Here is a 6,749-nt window from a genome sequence, read left to right as displayed (position 1 = left end):
TTCTTTACATTAAATTCATTCTTTACATTTAATACATTCTTTACATGAAAGGTCTGTACGAATTACATTCTTTACATTAAATGCTTTTTCTTCATAACATGTCCGCACAAACTATCAGGACTTGATTGGGAGGGACGGTCCGACCTTATCGGGAGTCTAGGCGGGCCTTGCCCGGAATACATTCTGTATAATTAATACATTTTGTGACAATGTCCGCACGTAAAACACGTTACAGGGGCCGTGGTTGAACTATCTGGACTTCGACATGGCATAAGTGTGAATGGGTGCTGAATAACAATAGATTATGTAACACTTTGTCCTGTCAAACTTGTCCTAAGCGTCGCTCAGCGGGAATGTACGTTGTGCTAAGACAATTTTCGCCAATTTTGAACTTTTATAAGCCACATCTACAACTGCCCCGAGCTTATGATGTATTTTGTGCAGAACTTTCATGTCATCCATGTAAAACATGTAAAAGTGTATTAATTGTAAAGAATGAATTAAATGTAAAGAATGTATTTCGTGCACGCCCAGCTAGACCCGCCCGACCATAGAATGTATTTCATGCAGACCTTTCGTGACATAAATATAATAAAAATGTATTAAATTTAAAGTATGTATTTAGTGCAGACCATTCGTGACATAAATGTAAAAAATGTATTAAATGTAAAGAATGTATTTCGTGCAGACCTTTCGTGTAAAAAATGTAAAATGTATTAAATGTAAAGAATGTATTTCGTGCAGACCTTTCGTGTAAAAAATGTAGAAAATGTATTAAATGTATTAAATGTAAAGAATGTATTTCTTGCAAGCCAAGGTAGACCCGACCCGACCAAAGATTGTATTTCGTGCAGACCTTTCGTGACATAAATGTAAAAAAATGTATTAAATGTAAAGAATGTATTTCGTGCAGACCTTTCGTGTAAAAAATGTATTAAATGTATTAAATGTAAAGAATGTATTTCGTGCAAGCCCAGCTAGACCCGACCCGACCAAAGAATGTATTTCATGCAGACCTTTCGTGACATAAATGTAAAAAATGTATTAAATGTAAAGAATGTATTTCGTGCAGACCTTTCGTGACATAAATGTAAAAAATGTATTAAATGTAAAGAATGTATTTCGTGCAGACCTTTCGTGTAAAAAATGTATTAAATTAAATGTATTGAATGTAAAGAATGTATTTCGTGCAAGCCCAGTTTGACCAATCCGTGGCAAAACGCGTCCAACGGTTTTCCTTTGATCTCGTTTTCAAATGTAAAAAGGAATAAAGACACTTTTTTATGTTTTTCATTAAAAGGTCATCAAAAGATAATTGGTCTTAAGCTCGTTTTCATTAGGTTGTTACTCATTCCGAAAAATTTATAACATAATTAGGGTACCCCTCTCACCAAATGGGGGTCTAATTGCGTCCATTCGTTTCATCGTGACTGCCTGTTAAGTACTTAAATCACTAGACACTCCAAACAAAAATGTTCGAGTGTCTATGCCTAGGGAAAAGAAAACATGAAAATGTGGTGTTTTTGTGTTTTCATTTTCAAATAATCTTTTCCTCTTTCAGTGTTAAAGTATGCGTGTTCTATCAAAAGTACATGATACTTTTTAAAATAGTCCAATCCTAAGTCGGAACTCTGATTTGATGCAACTTGTAGCGCCAGGCATGAAAAATAGCCTTTTCTATCGAAGATTTTGTCGCAATTGGCCGAGGGAATGTAGCAAACTTTAAAATTCTGATGATGAAATGTCCGGAACTGACGCCGCGTGGGACTGACAAAAAGTGTTGCAACTTTAAGGGACGTAATTAAAACTCGTCAAGTAGACGCGCCTACATAGAGAGGCGGCTTTTCTGTATTCGATAACTTTGCTCAAAGTCGCACATTTTGCCATGGTTCGTTCAATTTGTGTCCATTGTGTAGTTTCCCGAGCGTTGGTAACGTTCGTTTGTTGATAATGAAAAGTGGTCGGATTTTAGCACTTCCAAAATGTTCTGTTTAGGGAGGGGGGGGGTGAGGTCAAACGCTATTACCCCAGCCCAATTTACACCACTTTTTAAAAATAAAAACTTCCAGTTTGGAGTCGCGGATAGACATTATAAGCCAATGGGCTGACAACAGTGAAATAAATATGCCAATAAAAACTAAACTTCGGGCGGATGCACTATTTTGCGGGCTGCAATCCATTTTTGATATATTTTGTCTTTGTGTAAAATGGTGAATACGTATGCTTACATGTTTTTTTTTTTGCGGAAAAAACGCCCAAAACAATTAGAACATTGACTTTATTCGAATATCATGGTAACACACCGCGCCACCAACGTCAGACAGCCAGCCACTTCCTATCCAACCGTACTGTAAATTTTTTGCCGCGTTGAGCAAATTAGTTGTTTGCCGAAATGTCTAAAATACCCCTGGAAGTTACCACTTTAAGGAACACCCTGCATACGTCTGCACCCAAGATTAGTTCGAGAACATTTTTAAAAGATACCTCAAAATGGTTGTACCACCTTTTACAATCTGTTGAAAACAGTGCTAATTTTTCAATTTGGCGGGAACTCAATTTTAAGTAGCACAATGTCTGCGTAAACAAAAGTGGCGGAATATTTGGACAAATATAACAAGTTCGGCAATTAATTGTTACATTGTAGCAAACCTAAGTAATTAAATGTGCGTACAGTTCATGTACTTTGGATAGAACACGCATACTTTAACACTGAAAGAGAAAGAGATAATTTGAAAATGAAAACACAAAAACACCACATTTTCATGTTTTCTTTTCCCTAGGCATAGACACTCGAACATTTTTGTTTGGAGTGTCTAGTGATTTAAGTACTTAACAGGCAGTCACGATGAAACGAATGGACGCAATTAGACCCCCATTTGGTGAGAGGGGTATCCTAATTATGTTATAAATTTTTCGGAATGAGTAACAACCTTATGAAAACAGGCTTACGACCAATTATCTGTTGACGACCTTTTAATGAAAAACATAAAAAAGTGTCTTTATTCCTTTTTACATTTGAAAACGAGATTAAAGGAAAACCGTTGGACGCGTTTTGCCACGGATTTAGACCCGACCCGACCAAAGAATGTATTTCATGCAGACCTTTCGTGACATAAATGTAAAAAATGTATTAAATGTAAAGAATGTATTTCGTGCAGACCTTTCTTGTAACAAATGTAAAAATGTATTAATGTAAAGAATGTATTTCGTGCAGACCTTTCGTGTAAAAAATGTAAAAAATGTATTAAATGTATTAAATGTATTAAATGTATTTCGTGCAGACCTTTCGTGTAAAAAATGTAAAAAAGTATTAAATGTATTAAATGTAAAGAATGTATTTCGTGCAAGCCCAGCTAGACCCGACCAAAGAATGTATTTCATGCAGACCTTTCGTGACATAAATGTAAAAAATGTATTAAATCTAAAGAATATATTTCGTTCAGACCTTCGTGTAAAAAATGTAAAAATGTATTAACTGTATTAAATGTAAAGAATGTATTTCGTGGAGGCCCAGCTAGACCCGACCCAACCATAGAATGTATTTCGTGTAGACATTTCTTGGCATAAATGTAGAAAATGTATTAAATGTAAAGAATTTATTTCGTGCAGACCTTCGTGTAAAAAATGTATTCATGTAAAGAATGTATTTCGTGCAGACCTTCGTGTAAAAAATGTAAAAAATGTATGAAATGTATTAAATGTAAATAATGTATTTCGTGCAAGCCCAACTAGACCCGACCCGACCAAAGAATGGTTTTTGTGCAGACCTTTCGTGACATAAATGTTAAAATGTATTAAATGTAAAGAATGTATTCGTGCAGACCTTTCGTGTGAAAAATGTAAAAAATGTATTAAATGTAAAGAATGTATTTCGTGCAAGCCCTGCTTTACCTGACCAGACCATAGAATGTATTACGTGCAGACCTTTCGTGTCATAAATGTAAAAAATGTTAAATCGGCAACTATTGGCCATAGCTTAACCCTGCTGGATCTCTATCCATGTCTATGGCAAGTTCTTGTGCTTCGACTATGCGAAAGTGTTCATCTACTATCTCGTGGCTGTGGGATCTTCGAGGAAAGACAATGGGTATCGCTGCGCACATAGCTGCCATGGTTAGGTTTGCATAACTTGTTGAAGAAGGTGGAATCAGTACAAGATGAGAAGAGAACAGCTCACGATTAAATTCCTCAGTAGTTTTAACGTACGTAGGCGTGATCTTTAAATCAGGGCTTCTCTGCAGCTTTTCAACGATTTCTTCCTCCTTACTTGGTGGTATTCCGATTATATTCCATGCCGGTGGCGTTTCATCAAGTAGATCGAGATTTTCAGCGACTGTGTTTATGGCACTAATGATGACATCAAGTTTCTTGGGATCTTCAAATTCGTATTCTTGGACGATGGATAGAATTTGGAATGTTTCATGTTTAGCAATTGGCAGCGGTTCTGATATTGGGGGCAATAAGTATTCCTCAAACACCGTTGGGGAAAGCAGCTGTTGATTTGAGTCTTGATAAAGTCGCCTATACCTTGCGTAAACTCTTCCTCCGACTGAAAATGAACACTTTGCATTCTTAAAATCATCTGACATGATTCGCTTTCGAAATTCCACTTCCTCCTTACTACAGCCGACGACCAAAGGCGTTATGTCATCTTTATCAAAGAGAATGATCAGATAACAGGACGCCGTTGGAAACACTTTACACGTTATTTGAAAGGCAGCTTCTGAGGTGAAAGCGGTGAAGCCAAACACGAATTTGACATTTGCTAACTCTTCTAATTTCGGATAATGTATGTTATGGTACATTAACCAATCACGATGTGGCTCTCTGAATTCAAATACGCCTGTTTTTGTCGGAAGATGAAGTGTTACACCCATTTCTTCGGCTTCGCGTTCTTCTTCTTCTGTTGCTTGTAGAGCTGTACAATGGACAGATATTCCATGTCTTGTAGTAGTCTGATCACTTGATGAAGACCATCGGTAACCTCGCCATGAATGTATGGTCCCCATCGATCATATTCGATTACAGCCTTATATTCCATACTCCTGTGAATAAAAAGTATATTTGACCATTGGTTGAAATTCATAGACAGTGTTGTGTATGAACTTAAGATGTATTCTTTATTAAATTGTGCGCGTTTCTGATCAAAACACCTTTACCTTGCGTCATAAATGTATCAGAGCTGCTAAACTGCTGTACACTATTAGTCATAGAGCTATAATATCAATGAAAAAAACAAGTACATTTTGAATGCGCATTGTCACCTTGAAACAGTCTTATTTTACCGGCCTCGAACTTGAATACTTCGAGATAAAAAGAGGTTTCCCTTCACATTTTCTACTCAACCACAGAGAAAGCCATCTTTGTTTATGTTCAATGCATCGAGCAACTTTCCATTGGTCTGTTTAACAATTTTGACATTGGAAGAAGCCATCGATCACTGAATAGTCGTAAAATGACATAAATGCACAAAACTGATTTACCTATCTGACCGTCCATGTCAAATAGAAATGGCGCCCTTTCTAATTTGTTTAACTTGTTCCCCCAACATTACAATAATCCTAGATTTCGATTTAACTCAATGATTATGCACCAACTGCAAATTGCTTCATTTCCTTGAGAAGCTTTGTCATGCTGATATCAGGATCATTGACATTGAAGTGATTGAGAAGTGGGTTACATCTGACACTTCTCTTCTCTTCACATCGAACTATAGAGGGCGATCGTGTCACCTGACGTACAGCCGTAAGATTGCTTGGCATATTTGTTGTTGTGTTGGATGGTTTATATGGTAGCTAAGCTTAAGAGTGTTGTGTGTAGTTTTTTCATAGCCACACTGATGTGAGAATTTTCTCCTGCCATTATCAGTGGGGGTGATTTGTCACGCTATTAACGATGCGTTGCCTTGCTAGCGCACTGATAGGCGTGTAGAGAGCTTACCTTTTGATCTTTTGATCTTTCAACCATTTTCCCGTGAGCCGACGTCCACGATCTCTGCAACGTTTCCCCTCTTGCGTAAAACGTATTGAATTCTTTTGATCTGTCTAAAGTTCAAAACCGAGCAGAAACAGTCGACGGCCTTAAAAACGGCTGAAATTAGATGTTGCCACATTCGACATAATTAACGGAAGTAAGAGATGAGTCATAGGTAGTCAGAGATAAAGTAGGTACATATTCATTTATTCAAAGACTAAGCTATTTCATTATTTTGCGAAGTAAATTAAAAAACTGACGGTGTCGTAGTACACTACGTAAAAGGTCCATGGACAGATTAACAGCGGTTCTAAAGCGATATCCCTTGACACGAATGCGATCTACACGCCTCTGCATTGTGCTACGAATGCACAAATATGAAATACATATGAACAGGACCCGAGGTACATTTTTTAAGAGTGGGTATTTTTCTTTATATTTAAAAAAAATCCATTATGTACCATAGAAAGTCACGCGATTGAAGTAATACATTACCTAAAAAGTTGAATACAGCAGACGGAGCGTAAAATTATCCAAATTTTCAAGGGACACCTTTGAAGTCAAGAGGACAATTTGAAGTCGTACTGATTGTCTTTTTTCAATACTTAAAAGTTGGACAAAAAAGAGAGTGTGCTCTTGTCTTATTAATACCTGATACTTCGAAGGTCGCATGTTACATTTTCAAGTCAACACATTCTTTCAATAACATAAACGATGATGAATACAGCAGAGAAAGCGTAAAATCATCCCAAGTCTTCAGGGACCACTTTGAAGTC

The sequence above is a fragment of the Ptychodera flava genome, chromosome 3 (assembly GCF_041260155.1).
Source record: "Ptychodera flava strain L36383 chromosome 3, AS_Pfla_20210202, whole genome shotgun sequence".
In the NCBI taxonomy this organism is placed as follows: domain Eukaryota; kingdom Metazoa; phylum Hemichordata; class Enteropneusta; family Ptychoderidae; genus Ptychodera; species Ptychodera flava.
Note: the sequence above shows the minus strand (reverse complement) of the source record.